The 22,231-nt window shown below is 43.6% G+C and overlaps 1 protein-coding gene across 1 annotated transcript in view; it reads left to right on the top strand.

Annotated features, from left to right (window-relative positions):
- The window catches only part of LOC311102542 (leucine-rich repeat transmembrane protein FLRT2-like), a 41,673-nt gene that overhangs the window by 9,631 nt on the left and 9,811 nt on the right, over positions 1–22,231 (top strand). Inside the window, exon 2 of the mRNA XM_084143914.1 lies at positions 13,000–13,083. The gene's annotated coding sequence lies outside the window, so the exon portion shown is untranslated. The remainder of the gene's footprint in view (positions 1–12,999; positions 13,084–22,231) is intronic.

The following is a 22,231-nucleotide window of genomic DNA, read 5'->3' as shown; positions in this document are numbered from 1 at the left end:
TATATGGATATTTCTCTTGTGGGATTTTTACCACTTTGTGGAGTTTCTTTGTTTTTTGGAGGTTTTCCTCTTTGTGCCTCTTGGCTTTATTTTTGGACATTGTGGATTTAGTTTCTTTGCCTGAGGATTTTTGTTCTTTATTAAACCACCATCTCTAGTACTGCTGTGTCTGCCTCATCTTCTGGGTTCTGACAATTATTAGTGACTGTTTCTCGCACCGGGTCCTGACAGAAACACTGAGCCATTATTATGAACCCAGAGGCAGCCAGTACCCAGGATTTTTTTCCCATGCTGTCCCACCATGAGGGGACTGTCCAACGCCACGAAGCTGCTCTGGTTCAGCAAGAGGCCTTAATGGCTAGACATTCTCAACTTCTGTCAGAGATGCTGACTTCCATAAAGCAGATTTCGGATCGACTTTCCCCGGCAACCGCTTCTGCTCCAGTTCATCCGATTCAAGGGCTCCTGGCAGTTAATCCCCTGGCGGAACCTCGTCTGCCGCCTCCTCAACGGTTCTCAGGGGACCCAAGTGTTTGTAAGGGGTTTTTCACCCAATGTTCTCTCTCCTTTGAGCTGCAACCATCGTCGTTTCCCACCGACCGGTCCAAGATAGCATATATCATCACCCTGCTGTCGGAAAAGGCTCTAGCCTGGGCTACTGCTGTGTGGGATGCCCAAAGTCCCTGCTGTGCCAGCTACTCTACCTTTGCTGAAGAATTCAAGCGAGTGTTTCAAGGTCCTACCAACGGCCCTGACTCAGCCAAACAGCTCCTGACTCTCCGCCAAGGTCGGCGCAGCGTGACGGACTATGCCATCCAGTTCCGCACTGTGGCAGCAGCAAGTGGCTGGAACGACGAGGCGCTCACAGTGTGTTTTTTGAAGGGTCTTTCTGACACCATCCAAGATGAACTGGCCACTCGGGAACCACCGGACAACCTCGAGTCCCTTATCAAGTTGGCTTCACGCATAGACCAGCGTCTGAGAGAGAGAGAACAAAACCATAGACCGCTCACCCTAGTTCCTATCGGTTCCAACTCCGAGTCTCCACCTTTATCCTCGCTGGCTCCACCAGAACCCATGCAGGTTGGACGCATCTCCCAGGCTGAGAGAGACCGCCGAATGAGGGAGCGATGCTGTCTATATTGCGGCAAACCGGGCCATTTACGCTCCACGTGTCCCGGGCTCCAGGGAAACGCACTCTCCCGTACAGGCCTGGGAGGACTGTAACGGGAAACATAACCTCCTCCCATCTATCCAACTCCCGCCTGCTCATTCCTGTTACCCTTTCCTGGGACGACCACGAGGTTTCTCTTCAAGCCTTGGTAGACTCTGGAGCCGCAGGTAACTTCATGGATGGGATCTGGGCGAAGGAGAATGGCGTTCCTTCTGAACCTCTAAGTGACCCCATAAGGGTTGCTACGTTGGATGGAAGTCCTTTGGGATCTGGACTTGTCACTCGTGCCACTACCCCCTTACGACTTTCAGTTTCCCAACACAAGGAAGTGATGAACTTTCATCTGATCGCCTGTTCCGAGTTTCCTCTCGTCCTTGGCTATCCCTGGCTTCACAGCCATAACCCTCACATCGACTGGTCTGTGGGCACTATCAAGCAGTGGGGTCCCACGTGCCAAGCCACTTGTATCTTCCCGAGTTCCCCGAGTTCTCCTTCCGAGTCTCTAGAATCCATCGACTTGTCCCGAGTTCCCGAGTGTTACCATGACCTCAAACTGGTATTTAGCAAACAGAGGGCCACCAAACTACCACCCCATAGACCTTACGATTGCACCATCGACCTGTTGCCGGGGACCTGCCCTCCCAGGGGTCGGATCTTTTCCCTTTCTCCTCCCGAACGAGCTGCTATGGATACCTACATCAAGGACGCTCTGACAGCAGGCCTCATGCGTCCATCTACCTCGCCGGCGGGAGCAGGGTTTTTCTTTGTGGCCAAGAAAGACGGCGGAATACGACCTTGCATCGACTACCGGGGACTCAATGCCATAACCGTCCGTAACCGCTACCCGCTACCTCTTATGGCCACAGCCTTTGAGCTGCTCCAGGAAGCAGTTGTCTTCACTAAGCTTGACCTGCGGAACGCATACCATCTTGTGCGGATCAAACCCGGGGACGAGTGGAAGACCGCTTTCAACACGCCTACTGGTCACTACGAATACTCGGTGATGCCCTTCGGCCTGACCAACGCTCCGGCTGTGTTCCAAGCGCTCATAAACGATGTGCTTAGGGATATGCTTAACATCTTCGTGTTTGTGTACTTGGATGACATCCTCATCTTTTCGAGCTCCCTTCAAGAACACACTAAGCATGTCAGACAAGTGCTCAAACGCCTCCTAGACAGCCATTTGTACGTTAAGCCGGAGAAGTGTGAATTCCATTCCTCTCGAGTACAATTCCTGGGATTTATAGTGGAACCCGGACGAGTCCAGATGGACCCCAAGAAGGTAGAGGCGGTAGCGGATTGGCCCACCCCCAAGTCCGTTAAGGAAGTTCAACGTTTCCTGGGCTTCACCAACTTTTACCGCAAGTTCATCAAGAACTTCAGCTCGGTGGCAGCCCCTCTCTCGGCGGTAACCAAGGGTGGCAACACAAGGTTTCTGTGGGGAAGAGAAGCTGAGACGGCCTTCCAAGGACTCAAGCAGCGCATCCTCTCTGCTCCCATCCTGACACTACCAACGGCGGAGGAACCTTTTGTGGTGGAGGTAGACGCATCAGAGGTTGGGGTTGGAGCTGTCCTGTCTCAGAGGGGTGAAGACAAGAAGCTTCATCCTTGCGCCTTCTTCTCTCACCGGCTTACCCCGGCCGAGAGGAATTACGATGTGGGGGACCGTGAACTCCTAGCGGTTAAGATGGCATTGAAGGAATGGAGACACTGGCTCGAGGGGGCTTCTCAACCGTTTCAAGTGCTTACGGACCACAAGAATCTGGAGTATATCCAGCAGGCGAAGCGGTTGAACGCCAGACAAGCTCGATGGTCTCTTTTCTTCAGCCGATTTCAGTTTATCCTCACCTATAGACCCGGGTCGAAGAATCTCAAACCGGACGCCTTGTCACGAATCTACTCTCCTGCCATTCGAGAAGATACTGACATGACTGTCCTTCCGGCCGCTAAGATCGTGGCTCCGATCTCGTGGCAAGTGGAGGATACCGTGAAACAAGCTCAAGCCATCGAACCGGGCCCTGGTGGAGGTCCTGCTAATCGGTTGTTTGTTCCCAAGGCAGCAAGGTCCCAAGTCCTTCGGTGGGGGCACTCCTCTCGCCTCACCTGTCACCCGGGCATAGGCCGCACCTTGGAGTTCATCCAGCGTAAGTTCTGGTGGCCCACCATGAAGGAAGACGTTGCCACTTTCATCAAGGCCTGTTCCGTGTGCTGCCAGGGCAAATCTTCTCACCTTCGCCCTCAAGGACTCCTTCACCCTCTATCTATTCCCCACCGACCCTGGTCCCATATCTCATTGGACTTTATTACTGGCCTTCCTCCGTCCCATGGTAATACTACGATCCTAGTCATCATCGACAGGTTTTCTAAGGCGGCCAGGTTTGTTCCTTTGACCAAATTACCTTCTGCCAAGGAAACAGCTGAGTTGGTGATTAACCATGTGTTCCGAGTCTTTGGGATCCCGCAAGATATGGTTTCCGACAGAGGTCCCCAGTTCGCCTCAAGGTTTTGGAAGGCCTTCTGCCAACTCATAGGGGCCACGGCCAGTTTATCTTCCGGGTACCATCCGGAGTCCAATGGCCAAACTGAGAGGATGAATCAGGAGCTGGAAACCACCCTCAGATGCATGGTTTCCAACAACCCGTCCACTTGGTCATCCTTCATTGTTTGGGCCGAGTACGCGCACAACACCTTGTGCTCCTCCTCCACTGGTATGTCCCCGCATGAGTGTCAGTTTGGCTATGCACCTCTATTGTTCCCGGACCAGGAGGCAGAAGTCAGAGTGCCTTCAGCCTCGAGGTTCATCAGACGCTGTCGGCTTACGTGGAAGAAGGCACGTCTTAATCTTCTGCGTTCCTCTCAGCAGTACCAACGACAAGCCAACAGAGGTCGCCGTCCCGGTCCTACCCTGTACCCCGGCCAGAGAGTATGGCTCTCAACTAAGAACCTACCGCTACGGGTGGAGTCTCGCAAGCTGTCCCAGAGGTTCATCGGTCCCTTTAAGATTGCCAGGAGAGTCAATCCCATTACTTTTCGCCTGCACTTACCCAGATCCCTTAAGATCAATCCAACATTTCACATTTCTTTATTAAAACCTGTTGTTTTTTCTCCCCTTATTCCGGCAGGCAGACCTCCCCCTCCGCCCCGTGTCATCGGTGGCCGGTCGGCTTATACCGTCCACCGGATACTGGATTCCCGCCGGGTGCAGCGGTCCTGGCAGTATCTGGTGGACTGGGAAGGCTACGGTCCCGAGGAGCGCTCCTGGGTTCCTGCCAAGGACATACTGGACCCTGACCTCATTCGTCAGTTCAGGGCCCTCCACCCTGAGAAGGCTGGTAGGAACGTCAGGAGCCGTTCCTAGGAGGGGGATTCTGTCAGGTTTTGGCCATGACTGTTCGGGTTTTGGTCACTAGATGTCCCCATTGCACCTTTTTTGTACCTTTTGTTTTTTCTTGATCTAATTATTGTTTGCACCTGTTGGTCATTCCCCTGTTAGTATTTAAACCCTGTGTGTTCCTCAGTTCCTTGCTCAGTGTTTGTAAGTTAGCACCCAGCCCCAGCCCAAGCCTTGTGTTATATGGATATTTCTCTGGTGGGATTTTTACCACTTTGTGGAGTTTCTTTGTTTTTTGGAGGTTTTCCTCTTTGTGCCTCTTGGCTTTATTTTTGGACATTGTGGATTTAGTTTCTTTGCCTGAGGATTTTTGTTCTTTATTAAACCACCATCTCTAGTACTGCTGTGTCTGCCTCATCTTCTGGGTTCTGACAATTATTAGTGACTGTTTCTCGCACCGGGTCCTGACAGGCACACCTGTTAATTGAAATGCATTCCAGGTGACTACCTCATGAAGCTGGTTGAGAGAATGCCAAGAGTGTGCAAAGCTGTCATCAAGGCAAAGGGTGGCTATTTGAAGAATCTCAAGTATATTTTGATTTGTTTAACACTTTTCTGGTTACTACATGATTCTATATGTGTTATTTCATAGTTTTGATGTCTTCACTATTATTCTACAATGTAGAAAATAGTAAAAATAAAGAAAATCCCTTGAATGAGTAGGTGTGTCCAAACCTTTGACTGGTATTGTACGTGGTGGTCGTCTTTCAGTTCTACAAAAACAAACTAGCATACAGTACAGTAAACAGTACAGTAATACAGTATACAAGATACACATGTTACTAAGTAGTATAGCTCCCAGTTTCATACATACAGTAATACATGAAACATTTACTTTGTTTCTCCTTACAGTATGTATTGGAATCTACAGTCTTTACTGTGCTTTATGTTGAACTACTGTCAAGTAGTAAAAGCAGTAGATAGGTCCAATGTATGCAGTACATACCTATTCTCATTTTGGAACGTCCGGATGATGGATGCTACGGTGAAGTGGCTCAGATTGGGATGCACTCTCTGCCCAGCCTCTATCAAGGTCAAACCATGGTTGACCACATGGTCCACGACAGTCGCCCAAATTTCATCAGAGATTACTCTCCTTGTTCTTGGTCTTCCTCCACCTCCACCTCCACCTCCACCTCCACCTCTACTTCTCTCTGCCAAGTTTGCTTCCATTGTTAACCAACACAGTATTCACCTGTGGCCTTTTTATCCATACCAAAGGTCTGATTGCAAAGTGAACATTTACGCAATTAGTGTTTACACATGTGAAGAGTGAAAGTGATCAATTGGTAATTGAGCTTAGCTTGTTGAACAGTGCTGCTTTTCAAATTCACAGAAGAGATTTTAGTTGTGAAGGCTGTGCCAAAGGTAGAGATGTGTGTGTTGTGTTTGCCAAATGCTTGTTATAGAATTGCAGTGTAAAGCAAAACGTGCCATTAGTATTGCAGATGTGGTGTATGGTTCTGCTAAATTAGTTACAGGTTTGGGTCATTGTGCCTCACGGGCCAGTTTTAGTGATTAAACAATTTGGAAAAACTGTAATGCCCATGATTTTGGAATGAGATGTTCGATGAGCAGGTGACCATATACTTTTTTCCATGTAGTGTATCTCTTCAGGTCCAACCCGCTGGTAAATAATGATATAAAGGAAAAAATAATCCTGTTCTTTATGCCTTACATTACCGTCACTCACTGGCCTAGTTACTGTTTACTGTATACTGTACAGCAGGCCAAACCGTCGCTGACCAGGTCCTGATCCATCCTGGATCGTCTTTTAGATACTGACTGTCTGAGGATTGAGGGAAAACCCATAGATTTTGTTGGGATCATTTTCAGTTATTTAGCTGTGTTGATCCTGGATCGTCATTTAGCTGTGTTGTTCCTGGATCATCTTTATGTTGTGTTGATCCTGGATCGTCATGTTGTGTTGCTCCCATGCTGAGTTTTCATGTGTTGCTGCCATGATGTGTTGTTATCTTAGGTCTCTTACACATATTTTGTATTGTATTTGTGTATTTTGTTTATACCCCAGTATGAAAATATGATGCAAGGGATTTTACCATCGACAGCCATCAACATCATTAAGCCCTGCGCAACTAACGTGCTGTTTCCTATTTAATCACAGATAATAAATAAAGATAAACTGGGACCACTGACTGGGGTGATTTCTTTAAACTAAACACAACGCAAGGAGAGTACGATTAACATCTGTTAAACCAGCAGTATGGGATATTTAAGGAATAATGGTATTGAGGAGCCAAGTTTAATTGATTTGTTAAGAAAACCTTAAGGTGATATTCCATTTAGTTTAAGACTGGTTTAAGGGAATGGAAGAAGTGTAGCTCAGTTGGTAGAGCATGGCGCTTGCAACGCCAAGGTTGTGGGTTTGATTCCCATGGGGGGCCAGTATGAAAATGTATGCACTCACTAACTGTAAGTCTCTCTGGATAAGAGCGTCTGCTAAAATGTAAAATGTCTCTCTTTATGTGGTGTCTCTCTTGCCGTGATGTGTGTTTTGTCCTACATTTCTATTTTTAATCCCAGTCCCCGTCCCCGCAGGAGGCCTTTTGCCTCCTGGTAGGCCGTCATTGTAAATAAGAATTTGTTCTTAATTGACTTGCCTAGTTAAATAAAGGTTACATTTTTTAAAATGTTGCTGTGTTGTTCCTGGATCGTCTTTATGTTGTGTTGATCCTAGATAGTAATGTTGCTGTGTTGATCCTGGATCGTCATGTAGCTGTGTTGATCCTGGATCTTCATGTAGCTGTGTTGATCCTGGATCGTCATGTAGCTGTGTTGATTGTGGATCGTCATGTAGCTGTGTTGATTCTGGATCGTCATTTAGCTGTGTTGATCCTGGATCATCTTTATTTTGTGTTGATCCTGAATCGTCATTTAGCTGTGTTGATCTTGGATTGTCTTGTGATATGCAACATTTTTAGGAAGTTAAAAACAACACAGACAAGAATGTTACTGTAAAACTGTGAGTAATGGATCTACTGTATTACACTAACAGTGGTGTGGTTCAATTCATTTATTGTGAGTTGGGCTGAGAAGACAGCAATATGTTTGTTGATTTTTCTTTTCTCTCTCTCTCATGCTGCTGGTGGTATGGTGTCAGTCAGAACACAAACTGTCCTTCCAACTGCCCAGATGGGGCCTGCAGACTGAGCAGGCTTTTACTGCTCCACTGACGTCATACGGAACATGGAATTTTTATTTATTTATTTACAAACCAGCAGGTTGTCGTCCTTCTGATACTTTGTAACAACATCATTCCGAAGAGCTTCACGTTTCATTGCGCTATAGTGAGGATAGATTTGGAAGTAGGAAGCATGATGGACAGCTGCCTGAGAGAGTTATAACAGTAATATAATACAAAAATCCCCATCAAAATCTGTCAGTTTAAGCTAGAGGTATCTGTTGGGCTGCATATCAATCCACAGCATCCACCTATGTTGCCCTTCTGCATCTGCGGTGGAAAGTGACAGAGCTACAGTGCTGTTTATCAGACCAGGAGACATCCCGAAAAACAGTCTTCTCACAAAAAACGTCTCTAGCATCCTAACTGTTTGGCCTACAAATTAATACTACCACTTTTTAGAAAGGGGACACTCTAACAAACACGGTGGTGTTCTCCGTTTTGCTTTACGGGACTTGTCTAAAGGTAACCCACACAAATCAATGGAAGTATGGGGGTAGTTTTGTGCAAACAAAAATAAGGGGTAAAATATGTGTAAAAAAAAAGTATATACAGTACCAGTCAAACGTTTGGACACACCTACTCATTCAAGGGTTTATCTTTATTTTTTACTATTTTCTACATTGTAGAATAATAGTGAAGACATCAAAACTATGAAATTACACATATGGACTCATGTAGTAAGCAAAAAAGTGTTAAACAAATCAAAACATATTTTATATTTGAGATTCTTCAAATAGCCACCCTTTGCCTTGATGACAGCTTTGCACACTCTTGGCATTCTCTCAACCAGCTTCACCTGGAATTCTTTTCCAACAGTCTTGAAGGAGTTCCCACATATGCTGAGCACTTGTTGGCTGCTTTTCCTACAGTCTGCGGTCCGACTCATCCCAAACCATCTCAATTGGGTTGAGGTCGGGGGATTGTGGAGGCCAGGTCATCTGATGCAGCACTCCATCACTCTCCTTCTTGGTAAAATAGCCCTTACACAGCCTGGAGGTGTGTTGGGTCATTGTCCTGTTGAAAAACAAATGATAGTCCCACAAAGCCCAAACCAGATGGGATGGCGTATCGCTGCAGAATGCTGTGATAGCCATGCTGGTTAAGTGTGCCTTGAATTCTAAATAAATCACAGACAGTGTCACCAGCAAAGCACCCCCACACCATAACACCTCCTCCTCCATGCTTTACGGTGGGATATACACATGCAGAGATCATCCGTTCACCCACACCGCGTCTCACAAAGCCACGGCGGTTGTAACCAAAAATCTCAAATTTGGACTCCAGACCAAAGGACAAATTTCCACTGGTCTAATGTCCATTGCTCGTGTTTCTTGGCCCAAGAAAGTCTCTTCTTCTTATTGGTGTCCTTTAGTAGTGGTTTCTTTGCAGCAATTTGACCGTGAATGCCTGATTCACACAGTGTCCTCTGAACAGTTGATGTTGAGATGTGTCTGTTACTTGAACTCTGTGAAGCATTTATTTGGGCTGCAATTTCTGAGGCTGGTAACTAATGAACTTATCCTCTGCAGCAGAGGTAACTCTGGGTCTTCCATTCCTGTGGCGGTCCTCATGAGAGCCAGATTCATCATAGCGCTTGATGGTTTTTGTGAATGCACTTGAAGGAACTTTGAAAGATCTTGAAATGTTCCGTATTGACTGACCTTCGTGTCTTAAAGCAATGATGGACTGTTGTTTCTCTTTGCTTATTTGAGCTGTTCTTGTCATAATATGGACTTGGTATTTTACCAAATAGGGCTATCTTATGAATACCCCTCTACCTTGTCACAACACAACTGATTGGCTCAAACGCATTAAGAAGGAAAGAAATTCCACAAAATAACTTTTAAGAAGGCACACCTGTTAATTGAAATGCATTCCAGGTGACTATCTCATGAAGCTGCTTGAGAGAATGCCAAGAGTGTACAAAACTGTCATCAAAGGGTGGCTATTTGGTTACAACATGATTCCATTTGTGTTATTTCATAGTTTTGTAGTTTTGATGTCTTCACTATCATTCTACAATGTAAAAAATTGTAAAAATAAAGAAAAACCTTTGCATGAGTAGGTGTGTCCAAACTTTTGACCGGTAGTGTATATATTTCCTGAGCTTTCTTATATCTTCAGCCCCCCCCCCCCCCAATTACAATTTTAAGAATTAAGAACTAATACGACTTCACTTCTCAAACACTTCACTTAGGGCAGCAAAAATCCATGAATATCACCAACTGACATTTTGAACCAGCTGAGCAACTATTGCAACTCCTCTGCATTTTTTGTGGAAAGGGGGAACGTGATGGAGCGCAGTTTACTTTGACAAAATTCCTTTCTGTATGATGCATGAATATGACGCTGATGCACATGAAGAAAAGTATGTGAATGCAATCTAGAGAGCCTCAATTGCCATGCAGAACAAGGGCAAGGTTGCATCCTATAGCCATTTCTCTTTCTTCCTACCCTGTTTTCTACAACATATTTTTCTCCTCTCTCCAAAACGTTACTTTCTCCTTTCTCGCCCTCTACTCCTCTCCGGGGGAGGTGTGGGCTGCAGCAGTCGGCCTCTCAGGCAGGGAGCTGAGCTGCTCTTGCTACTCTCTCACTCTCACTCCTCTCCTCTCCGAGGGAGGTGTAACTAGTTGTGTGTAGCAGGCAGCAGGTAGCAGCCGGTGTCTTCAGTGGTGCGGTGCAACTGAGATCAAGCAACCCTCGGCCCTCAGCCCCACAGTCCGGCCCCTCAGCCCCCAGTCCAGCCCTCAGCTCGGCCCTCAGCCCCTCAGCTCGGCCCTCAGCCCCTCAGCTCGGCCCTCAGCCCCCAGTCCAGCCCTCAGCTCGGCCCTCAGCCCCTCAGCTCGGCCCTCAGCCCCTCAGCTCGGCCCTCAGCCCCTCAGCTCGGCCCTCAGCCCCCAGTCCGGCCCTCAGCTCAGCCCTCCAGGCGAAAGCACAGCCAGAGCCCTCTCTGAGTCAGTGGAGTGGAGCCTTCTCCTGGCCCCGACCATCTGGTCCCTGCAGGCTGGGTCCATACTGATACAGACAGCCCAGGGCACAGAGCAAGAGGAGGAATACAGAGAGAAGGAGGACGGGGAGGAGATCTGGTCAGCCACTGCAGACCTAGTGATACAAGCACCACAGAGCACAGAGAATGAGGAGGAATGCAGAGCGAGAGAGAGAGAGAGAGAGAGAGAGAGAGAGAGAGAGAGAGAGAGAGAGAGAGAGGAGGTACAGAGAAGGGAATTGAGGTGGGGGAGCAAGGGGGGAAAGAATAAGAGAGAGAAAATCAGAGCTACGTTAATGAAAGGAGAGAAACCTGTTCATTGCTTGAAGCTATTTATCTGTTCACTCTGTTTTCTCAGCCTCAACCTGCCGCGATAATCACAAAACAGCCATCAAGCACAATACTGTATGTTCAGCGAATATCAACAACAATATCACTTGTGAATGTTTGTATCAAGGGATGAAATGAAAGTACAATAAAGGACAGAAAAATGAAGCATTAGATTGGGCTGAGGGAGTGTTGTTGTGTTCTAGTACATGGATGCCTGTGGGCCTGCCTGAGGGTGTTGGTTGGTAAATCGGACTGCATGATGGTCTCTCAGGATGTTATTACTGTAGCTTACTACTCATTCCATTCCAACCGGTAGGGGTTGTATCTATTCAGTCACGCTTTGTGTTCTGAACAAACCTCCATCGGTTCAGGGTAGAGATATTGGCTCTATCACAAATGGCACCCTATTCCCTTTATAGTGCAATACTTCTGATCAGAGCCCCATTGTTAAAAAGTAGTGCGCTGTAAAGGGAATAGTGTGCCATATGCGACACAGACCGTATCTCTACCCTGAACCCATGATCTGAGATTGAAGTTGATCTAAGATAGATCTAAAATGGAACACACACTGCAGGGACACTCCTTTGATGTCAGAATGGGTCACACGAATAATGGTAATGGTCAGCAAAAAGAGCACAGAGAGAGAAAAGATACTGGCGGAACTACAAAGGATTTAGGATGTAAAACTCAGAGTGGAATATCCCCAATCAGAGTTGATATCAAGAGAGTGGTGGGGATAGAAATCCGGGGAGAGATAGAAATTGACAGAGAATAATATAAATAATGAGTTGAAGAGAATGAGAGATGAATGAGAAAGACTGATGTGTGGAGTGTTGAATAGAGGGGGTAGAGTTTGATAGATGGGGATTAGATTAGATATTTTGATAGTCACATTACAGATGTAATTACAGGGCACAGTGAAATTATTGAGCTCCGAGCTCCAACAATGCAGGACAAAGTGAAATAAAACAACAAATATATAGTAAAAATATATAATAATAAAAATAGATGATAATATATACAGTACATATTAACAACTGTGTCAATGTTAAAGGTCCATTGGGATGGTGGGGGGGCGGGTAGGAAGACCGGGGTTGCAGGGGAGGAACAGGGGGAGGAGCTCCGAGCTCAAACAATGTGGTCCACGGCGGTAGATCTGAATTGCCGTACCAGGCTGTGATGCAGCCCGACAGTATGCTCTCGATGGTGCTCCTGTAGAACACTGTGAGGGCCCTCGGGGAGCATCCTGAGGTTGAAGAGTCGCTGTTGTGCCTTCTTCACCACAGTGTTTGTGTGGTTTGACAATTTCAGTTCCTCCTGAAGTTCATAATCACCTCTTTTGTTTTTCTGACGTTAGGGGAGAGGTTGTTTACCTGGCACCACCAACCTCCTCCCTGTAGGCCGTCTTGTTGTTGTTGATAATCAGGCCTACTACTGTCATGTCGTCAGAGAACTTGAGGCCACGCAGTCGTGTGTATACAGGGAGTACAGGAGGGGACTGAGGACGCACCCTTGTGGGGCCCCCGTGTTGAGAATCAGTGTCGAGGAGGTAATGTTGCCTGCCTTCACCACCTTGGGGCAGCCCGTCAGGAGGTCCAGGACCCAGTTACATAGGGAGGAGTTCAGAGAGCCCGCTTCCTATTCGCTCAAAAAACTGTAAAACCCGCTGGTTGTATATAATCCTTTTGGATGTCGGAGGAAAGCCAAGTCTCAGAAAAACAGATTATGTTGCAGAATCTGATGTCCCTTTGGAAGGATATCCTCGCTCTGAGTTCTTCAAGTTTATTCATGAATGATTGAACATTGGCGAGTAGCATGCTTGGTAATGGAGGGTGGGTCGCCAGGCGTCTTAATCTCACTAAGACCCTTCCATGTCTACCTCTCCGTCTCCTTTTCTTTCTCTCTGGTAGGACTCCCAGGCAGCCTGAGGTCTCACCGAAGAGGCTAGCCCATTGTTCCGCCGTCTACGGGAATTCCAGAAGGTCAGGTGAACGGTGAGTACCCAGCGATTCTTATTCCCATAGTTCTGCCAGGGTGTATGAAGTAATGCACGAAATAAACAAGAATGGAAAAAAAAAACACTGGAAAAAACACTGGAAAAAGTATAAACCTGCAATGTTTAGTAGGAGTTTGAGGCGAGACGCCCTCCGTCAGCACCATCTTAGTCACAGGGATAAAAAGTTGCAGCCAGAAAATGAAAAAGAGAGAGTTGAGAAGAGTGGTAGAGATTTGTAGAGGGGGAGAAAGAGTTGGATGGACAAAGAAAAAGAGAGGAGAAGGAGAAGTAGTGAGAGAGAGAGAAAGATAAAGAGAGAGAGAAAGAAAGAGAGCTCCTCTTACCTCATTGACCCTCCCTGTCCTCAGCCCTCCTGTCTGTCAGTGTGTCTGTGGCCTGGCCTCTAACAGGCGTCTCTCTGTTAGAAACCAGTCTGTGTTTTCACAGCTTGACTCACGTTACCCGACCACATCCATGTGCTGCCACCCAGATCACCGTCTGTTGTACCCAGGGCTTTTTTTAGCCTTATAATTTGCCTCCAACTGAGAGAACTGGGTGATTAAAGAAATCTGTTTCTGATTGAACACTGACACCCTTTCTCTCCTGCTCCCTGGGTCTGACAAACATGTTTGTTGTTTCTCCCTTTGAGGGGGCTGATGAGGTGGGTCTAGATGTCTAGGTGTGTGTGTGTGTGTGTCTCTCTCTCTCTCTCTGTGTGTGTGTGTGTGTGTGTGTGTGTGTGTGTGTGTGTGTGTGTGTGTGTGTGTGTGTGTTTTAATAGAAATACGTGTGAAAGGGAAAGGCACAGGGAAGTATTCATAGCTGTGACTCTCGTCAGACATAGCGCAATATGTCATAAATCATGTTCACATCTCACATAAGTAGCTTTGAACGGATGGATTTGATGGTAACATGGAAAACATGAGAAAGTCACAGGAGGCTGATGAGAGGAGGACAGCTCATAATAATGGCCGGAACGGAGCGAATGGAATGGCATCAAACACATTGACACCGTGTGTTTGATGTATTTGATACCATGTACCCATTCTGCTCCAGCCATTACCACAAGCCGTCCTCCCCAATTAAGGTGCCACCAAACTCCTGTGGAGAATTATATGGCATATGGCTTTATTGGCTTCATTGGGTTTCATGTCAGAATACAATATAATTTAAAAAGGTAATAACTTCACCCTTCGTAGACGTTGAACTAAAACTGAAAATATTTTTTGAAGCATCATCCATATTGTTTACTTTTATAGCAGATTCATATTTTTTCTGGACAGCTATTTATGTCCTGATTAAAAACGGTATACAGTGGCTTGCCAAACTATTCACCCCCCTTTACATTTTTCCTATTTTGTTGCCTTACAACCTGGAATTAAAATGGATTTTTGGTGTGTTTGTATCATTTGATTTACTCAACATGCAAAATGTTTTTTCTTGTGAAACAAACAAGAAATAAGACAAAAAAAACAGAAAACTTGAGCGTGCATAACTATTCACACCCCCCAAAGTCAATACTTTGTAGAGCCACCTTTTGCAGCAATTACAGCTGCAAGTCTCTTGGGGTATGTCTCTATAAGCTTGGCATATCTAGCACTGGGATTTTGCCCATTCTTCAAGGCAAAACTGCTCCAGCTCCTTCAAGTTGGATGGGTTCCGCTGGTGTACAGCAATCTTTAAGTCATACCAATTGGATTGAGGTCTGGGCTTTAACTAGGCCATTCCAAGACATTTAAATATTTCCCCTTAAACCACTCGAGTGTTGCTTTAGCAGTATGCTTAGGGTCATTGTCCTGCTGGAAGGTGAACCTCCGTCCCAGTCTCAAATCTCTGGAAGACCGAAAAAGGGATCCCTCAAGAATGTCCCTGTATTTAGCGCCATCCATCATTCTTTCAATTCTGACCAGTTTCCCAGTCCCTGCCGATGTAAAACACCCCCACAGCATGATGCTGCCACCACCATGCTTCACTGTGGGGATGGGGTTCTCGAGGTGATGAGAGGTGTTGGGTTTGCGCCAGACATAGCGTTTTCCTTGATGACCAAAAAGCTAAATTTTAGTCTCATCTGACCAGAGTACCTTCTTCCACATGTTTGGGGAGTCTCCCACATGCCTTTTGGCGAACACCAAACGTGTTTGCTTATTTATTTATTTAGCAATGGCTTTTTTCTGGCCACTCTTCCGTGAAGCCCAGCTCTGTGGAGTGTACGGCTTAAAGTGGTCCTTTGGACAGATACTTCAATCTCCGCTGTGGAGCTTTGCAGCTCCTTCAGGGTTATCTTTGGTCTCTTTGTTGTACCCTCTGATTAATGCCCTCCTTGGCAGGTTTGTTGTGGTGCCATATTCTTTCAATTTTTTAACCCAACCCTGATCTGTACTTCTCCACAACTTTGTTCCTGACCTGTTTGGAGAGCTCCTTGGTCTTCATGGTGCCGCTTGCTTGGTGGTGCCCCTTGCTTAGTGGTGTTGCAGACTCTGGGGCATTTCAGAACAGGTGTATATATACAAGAGATCATGTGACATATCATGTGACACTTAGTTTGCACACAGCTGGACTTTAATTAACTAATTATGTGACTTCTGAAGGTAATTGGTTGCACCAGATCGTATTTAGGGGCTTCATAGCAAAGGGGGTGAATACATACAGTATGCACGCACCATTTTTCTGTTATTTATTTCTTATAATTTTTTGAAACAAGTAATTTTTTTCATTTCACTTCACCAATTTGGACTATTTTGTGTATGTCCATTACATGAAATCCAAATAAAAATCCATTTCAATTACAGGTTGTAATGCAACAAAATAGGAAAAATGCCAAGGGGGATGAATACTTTTGCAAGGCACTGTATCTCTATGTACTCGCAGGGTCAAAATGATATGTTTTAAAGACTGTTCATGGCTCAACACTTCAAGGGGTCTATATCCTTAAACTTGAGTGTGTTTCATGTGACTTACCATGATTCCCCCTCTCTGTCCAGAAGTGGTACAATCCTGTACACCACTGCCACCTTCATATAGCCTGTTGAACTTGCAGCACCTGACTGACTGCGTGCATATAGCCCATATACAGTATCCACTGGATTTAATTTCATGGTTCACATTCAACCTTTGTCCCAGGTCCTCCTTCAAAACCTCAAACCCTGTAGTCTCTCAAATAAGACGTGCAATATTGGTTTAGATGAAATGTGCAAATACCAGCTTGATGTTGTTTCATTTGAAGTTGTAGCACACTTTACACGTCCCAAAAAAATTATGCTTCCCTCTTTTTGAGCTAGAGAGTAAATAATCCACTTAATATCAGACAGTGCTTTGAATATTGAACACTGTGTTTAGCAACACTGCATTTGTTCATATAGCAACTGACTCCTAAAGCTTTCATTCTGTGGGCTACATAATCTCATAACAACACAGATTATTCCAACACAACGCAAACAATATACCATGAGCGATTTATTGTCAGTGAGGAACTGAAATAGCCCATCATCTCATTAATAATAATAACCAACAGGCAGATTTGCATATCGTTTTAATTATGGAAGTGGTCAGAGAGAAAGAGCAGATGTGGCATTTGGCAGTTGAATTTAGGGCCACAAAGCCCCACATAATGTCACAATGAGGCAGTGGCCACATACTACTAATGATGATATTCAAAGGCCTGTGTATGTGTGTTTGAGAGAGTTATGCATGCATGTGTGTGTGTGTGTGTGCGTGCATGCGTGCGCACGTGTGTGTGTGGTGTGTGTATGCACGCGCGTGTGTGTGTGTGTGTGTGAATAACAGTGGTGGAAAAAATACCCAAATGTCATACCTTAATAGAAATTGACTCAAGTAAAAGTGAAAGTCACCCAGTAAAATACTACTTGAGTAAAAGTCTAAAAGTATTTGGTTTTAAATATACTTAAGTATTAAAAGTAAATGTAATTGATAAAATATACTTAAGTATCAAAAGTAAAAGTACAAGTATAAATAATGTATTTATATTAAGCAAAGCAGACGTCCACATTTTCTAGTTTTTTTTATTTACAGATAGCCAGGGGCACGCTCAAACACTCAGATATCATTTACAAACCAAGCATGTGTTTAGTGAGTCCACCAGATCAGAGGCAGTAGTGATGACCAGGGATGTTTTCTTGGTAAGTGTGTGAATTAGACCATTTTCCGGTCCTGCTAAGCATTCAAAAAAGTACATAGTTTTCTTTAGGAATGTAGTGAAGTAAAAGTAAAAGTTGTTCAAAATATATATAGTAAAGTACATATTTCCCAAAACACTACTTAAGTAGTACTTTAAAGTAATTTTACTTAAGTACTTTACACCACTGGTGAATGAGCCAGATAATGTTGTTGTGGTGGGAGGCCACAAGGTGTGATTTTTGGAAGTGTCCTCATCATTCGATTGTTACATGGAACAGGCCTTTTCTGAAAAGCTCCTTAAACACCAGCTTCTCAAATCACGCTTGGACAGCCTGGGATACAAATGGAAGTTGGTGGCATTGATATTTGGCAGTCTCGGCCACATACATAGTCTTACGGTACGTGGCCTTCAGATTGCAGGCTTGCAAACAACTGGCTAGGTACTGCTCTGTTTCAGCCGTTATGGGCAGCCTAGCTGTGTGGAAGAGAGGGTGCTTTTTGTTTCCTTAAGTGTCCTTGCATCAACAACCTTTGAAATGTTTCAATCCTTTATGATCTAATGTGATTTGTGAATGCAAAATGTTAGTATTTAAAATGTGTTTGTGTGGAACTAAGAATGGGCCATGTGGTGCTTCTACATGGGATATACTCACTGAGTGTGTGACGGGGCTGAATCAGTGCAGTGTAATCTAGGAACAATTGGAAATGGACAAGTCTTGAGAAATGACTGTTTAAATGCTGAGGGAATGTATCCAAAAGACTGTTTAAATACTGAGGGAATGTATCCAAATGACTGTTTAAATACTGAGGGAATGTATCCAAATGACTGTTGAAATACTGAGGAAATGTATCCAAATAACTGTTTAAATACTGAGGGAATGTATCCAAAAGACTGTTTAAATACTGAGGGAATGTATCCAAATGACTGTTTAAATACTGAGGGAATGTATCCAAATGACTGTTGAAATACTGAGGAAATGTATCCAAATAACTGTTTAAATACTGAGGGAATGTATCCAAATTATTGTTTAAATACTGAGGGAATGTATCCAAATGACTGTTTAAATACTGAGGGAATGTATCCAAAAGACTGTTTAAATACTGAGGGAATGTATCCAAATGACTGTTTAAATACTGAGGAAATGTATCCAAATGACTGTTTAAATACTGAGGGAATGTATCCAAATGACTGTTTAAATACTGAGGGAATGTATCCAAATGACTGTTTAAATCCGGAGGAAATGTATCCAAATGACTGTTTAAATACTGAGGGAATGTATCCAAATGACTGTTTAAATACTGAGGGAATGTAACCAAATGACTGTTTAAATACTGAGGGAATGTATTCAAATGACTGTCTAAATACTGAGGGAATGTATCCAAATGACTGTTTAAATATTGAGGAAATGTAACCAAATGACTGTTTAAATACTGAGGGAATGTATGCAAATGACTGTTTAAATACTGAGGAAATGTATCCAAATGACTGATTAAATACTGAGGGAATGTATCCAAATGACTGTTTAAATACTGAGGGAATGTATCCAAATGACTGTTTAAATACTGATGGAATGTAACCAAATGACTGTTTAAATACTGAGGGAATGTATCCAAATGACTGTTTAAATACTGAGGAAATGTAACCAAATGACTGTTTAAATACTGAGGAAATGTATACAAATGACTGTTTAAATACGGATGGAATGTAACCAAATGACTGTTTAAATACTGAGGGACTGTATTCAAATGACTGTTTAAATACTGAGGGAATGTATCCAAATGACTGTTTAAATACTGAGGGAATGTATCCAAATGACTGTTTAAATACTGAGGAAATGTAACCAAATGACTGTTAAAATACTGAGGGAATGTATGCAAATGACTGTTTAAATACTGAGGAAATGTATCCAAATGACTGTTTAAAAACTGATGGAATGTAACCAAATGACTGTTTAAATACTGAGGGAATGTATCCAAATGACTGTTTAAATACTGAGGGAATGTATCCAAATGACTGTTTAAATACTGATGGAATGTAACCAAATGACTGTTTAGATACTGAGGGAATGTATCCAAATGACTGTTTAAATACTGAGGAAATGTAACCAAATGACTGTTTAAATACTGAGGAAATGTATACAAATGACTGTTTAAATATGGATGGAATGTAACCAAATGACTGTTTAAATACTGAGGGACTGTATTCAAATGACTGTTTAAATACTGAGGGAATGTATCCAAATGACTGTTTAAATACTGAGGAAATGTAACCAAATGACTGTTTAAATACTGAGGAAATGTAACCAAATGACTGTTTAAATACTGAGGAAATGTAACCAAATCACTGTTTAAATACTAAGGAAATGTAACCAAATGCCTCTTTAAATACTGTGGAAATGTAACCAAATGACTTAAATACTGAGGGAATGTAACCAAATGACTGTTTAAATACTGAGGAATTGTAACCAAATGACTGTTTAAATACTGAGGAAATGTACCCAAATGAATGTTTAAATACTGAGGGAACGTATCCAAATGACTGTTTAAAAACTGAGGGAATGTATACAAATGACTGTTTAAATACTGAGGGAATGTATCCAAATGACAGTTTAAATACTGAGGGAATGTATCCAAATGACTGTTTAAATACTGAGGGAATGTATCCAAATGACTGTTTAAATACATAGGGAATGTATCCAAATGACTGTTTAAATACTGAGGGAATGTATCCAAATGTCTGTTTAAATACTGAGGGAATGTATCCAAATGACTGTTTAAATACTGAGGGAATGTATCCAAATGTCTGTTTAAATACTGAGGGAATGTATCCAAATGACTGTTTAAATACTGAGGAAATGTATACAAATGACTGTTTAAATACTGAGGGAACTGTGCCACTAGATCCTGGTTCGAATCCAGGCTCTGTCGCAGCCGGCCGCGACCGGGAGACTCATGGGCAGCGCACAATTGGCCCAGCGTCGTCCAGGGTAGGGGAGGGAATGGCCGGCAGGGATGTAGCTCAGTTGATAGAGCATGGCGTTTGCAACGCCAGGGTTGTGGGTTCGATTCCCACGGGGGACCAGTATAAAAAAAAAAAAAAAAAAAAAAAAAATGTATTCACTAACTGTAAGTCGCTCTGGATAAGAGCGTCTGCTAAATGACTAAAATGTAAATGTAAATGTAAATGTATCCAAATGACTGTTTAAATACTGATGGAATGTAACCAAATGACTGTTTAAATACTGAAGGAATGTATTCAAATGACTGTTTAAATACTGAGAGAATGTATCCAAATGACTGTTTAAGTACCGAGGGAATGTATCCAAATGACTGTTTAAATACTGAGGAAATGTAACCAAATGACTGTTTAAATACTGAGGGAATGTATCCAAATGACTGTTTAAATACTGAGGAAATGTATCCAAATGACTGTTTAAATACTGAGGGAACGGATCCAAATGACTGTTTAAATACTGAGGGAATGTATCCAAATGACTGTTTAAATACTGAGGGAATGTATTCAAATTACTGTTTAAATACTGAGGGAATGTATCCAAATGACTGTTTAAATACTGAGGAAATGTAACCAAATGACTGTTTAAATACTGAGGAAATGTAACCAAATCACTGTTTAAATACTGAGGAAATGTAACCAAATACCTCTTTAAATACTGTGGAAATGTAACCAAATGACTTAAATACTGAGGGAATGTAACCAAATGACTGTTTAAATACTGAGGAAATGTATCCAAATGACTGTTTAAATACTGAGGGAATGTAAACAAATGACTGTTTAAATACTGAGGAAATGTAACCAAATGACTCTTTAAATACTGATGAAATGTAACCAAATGACTCTTTAAATACTGAGGAAATGTACCCAAATGACTTAAATACTGAGGGAATGTAACCAAATGACTGTTTAAATACTGAGGAAATGTAACCAAATGACTGTTTAAATACTGAGGAAATGTAACCAAATTACTGTTTAAATACTGAGGGAATGTCTCCAAATGACTCCTGCCATGGTATTCAATGGTGTCCAGTAGTGCAGAACGCTTTTTAAGCCATGTAGGAAATACTGGTTTGTGTGTTTGCTTTTGTGTGTGTGTGTGTGTGTGTGTGTGTGTGTGTGTGTGTGTGTGTGTGTGTGTGTGTGTGTGTGTGTGTGTGTGTGTGTGTGTGTGTGTGTGTGTGTGTGTGTGTGTGTGTGTGTGTGTGTGTGTGTGTGTGTGTGTGTGTGTGTGTGTGTGTGTGTGTGTGTGTGTGTGTGTGTGTGTGTGTGTGTGTGTGTGTGTGTGTGTGTGTGTGTGTGGGTGGGTGGGTGCGTTTGAGCTGGAGTCTTGTTCTCAGCTTAATCAGAGTCATCTGACCATTTTGACATACAGTGAGGGAAAAAAGTATTTCATCCCCTGCTGATTTTTTATGTTTGCCCATTACACAGACATGATCAGTCTATAATTTTAATGGTAGGTTTATTTGAACAGTGAGAGACAGAATAACAACAACAAAATCCAGATAAACGCATGTCAAAAATGTTATAAATTGATTTGCATTTTAATGAGAGAAATAAGTATTTGACCCCTCTGCAAAACATTACTTAGTACTTGGTGGCAAAACCCTTGTTGGCAATCAGAGAGGTCAGACGTTTCTTGTAGTTGGCCACCAGGTTTGCACACATCTCAGGAGGGATTTTGTCCCACTCCTCTTTGCAGATCTTCTCCAAGTCATTAAGGTTTTGAGGCTGACGTTTGGCAACTCGAACATTCAGCTCCCTCCACAGATTTTCTGGGGATGGTGTTCTTGGGGTCATAGGCAGCATTCCTCCTCCTCCAAACACGGCGAGTTGAGTTGATGCCAAAGAGCTCGATTTTGGTCTCATCTGACCACAACACTTTCACCCAATTCTCTTCTGAATCATTCAGATGTTCATTGGCAAACTTCAGACGGCCCTGTATATGTGCTTTCTTGAGCGGGGGGACCTTGCGGGCGCTGCAGGATTTCAGTCCTTC

The sequence above is a fragment of the Coregonus lavaretus genome (genome assembly GCF_964263955.1).
Source record: "Coregonus lavaretus genome assembly, chromosome: 27".
Lineage (NCBI taxonomy): Eukaryota > Metazoa > Chordata > Actinopteri > Salmoniformes > Salmonidae > Coregonus > Coregonus lavaretus.
Note: the sequence above shows the minus strand (reverse complement) of the source record. Positions and strands in the feature narration are given on the sequence as shown.